The following is a 1,359-nucleotide window of genomic DNA, read 5'->3' on the forward strand; positions in this document are numbered from 1 at the left end:
AGAGGAACACTCATTGAGTTTAAACTCAATTTTTCTCAGCCCTTGAGAAAATCAAGGGTCGTTAAGAAATAAAAGTATTAATGTGTTAGGTTTATTTATGTTTCCACACATCGTTGTCTGGATTGTACGTACTTTTCCAGATATTTTGAGAGTTTTTGTATCTCTTTATGGGCGCTTCATTTACCGACCCAATAAGTATATTAAATTACATAAGATAAATAAAATATAAAAATGGATATATCGTGTACAGTACATAAACATATGGTTAAGTGTAACTGAAGCAATGCATAAATAAATGAAACGGGCAAATAAATGATAAAAACAAATTAAAGGCAAAAAAGAGGGAAAAAATAATTAATAAGGGAGTATATAATTAATTATAATAAAACTATGTGCCATCAAATTATTTAAATCGCAATATTAATAGTATAGGCATTGGCAGCTAATGACTAGTTTACATTTAAAAAAAAACCAGACAGAAGCTGTTTGTAGGCCTATATCTTATAACTTTCGTCTTCCATACAGTAAATAAAAAAGGAACTTGCATTGTAACACATAGAGCTATAGTTAAATATAAAGATTTTAATTACTTAATTATCACTTTACAGCTATTATTAGAACAGTACAACTTTTAAATTGTTTTTACACTTTTTATTGTTAATATCTAGCTGTTGGGTTTAAAATCATGTTTTGGTTATTGCGTTTTATAAATATTTGACACTTACCCGTTGCGGTGACCAATGTTATATAATACTGTCCTCGTGCTTCCAACGTCACTCTTGTTTCTCTGCATCACGCATAAATCTTTCGCCTTTTACTAAAGATTTCCGTGCCGAGGAACACTCTTTGAGTTTAAACTCAATTTTTCTCAGCCCTTGAGAATATCAAGGGTCGTTATGAAATAAAAGTATTAATGTGTTAGGTTTATTTATGTTTCCACACATCGTTGTCTGGATTGTACGTACTTTTCCAGATATTTTGAGAGTTTTTGTATCTCTTTATGGGCGCTTCATTTACCGACCGAATAAGTAAATAAAATTACTTAAGATAAATAAAATATAAAAAATGGATATATCGTGTACAGTACATGAACATATGGTTAAGTGTAACTGAAGCAATGCATAAATAAATGAAACGGGCAAATAAATGATAAAAACAAATTAAAGGTAAAAAAGTGGAAAAAATAATTAATAAGGGAGTATATAATTAATTATAATTAAACTATGTGCCATCAAATTATTTAAATCGCAATATTAATAGTATAGGCATTGACAGCTAATGACTAGTTTACATTAAAAAAAAAACCAGACAGAAGCTGTTTGTAGGCCTATATCTTATAACTTTCGTCTTCCATACAGT

At 29.1% G+C, this 1,359-nt stretch overlaps 1 non-coding gene across 1 annotated transcript; it reads left to right on the forward strand.

Annotated features, from left to right (window-relative positions):
* The first annotated feature begins 773 nt into the window (after nucleotides 1-773).
* On the forward strand, nucleotides 774-892 carry LOC117104747. The gene has a single exon (XR_004444811.1). It is a non-coding gene; the product is annotated as a U5 spliceosomal RNA (small nuclear RNA).
* The last annotated feature ends 467 nt before the right edge of the window (nucleotides 893-1,359 follow it).

Source organism: Anneissia japonica, unplaced genomic scaffold (genome assembly GCF_011630105.1).
Source record: "Anneissia japonica isolate Jap-2015-1 unplaced genomic scaffold, ASM1163010v1 scaffold106064_len1371_cov136, whole genome shotgun sequence".
NCBI lineage: Eukaryota > Metazoa > Echinodermata > Crinoidea > Comatulida > Comatulidae > Anneissia > Anneissia japonica.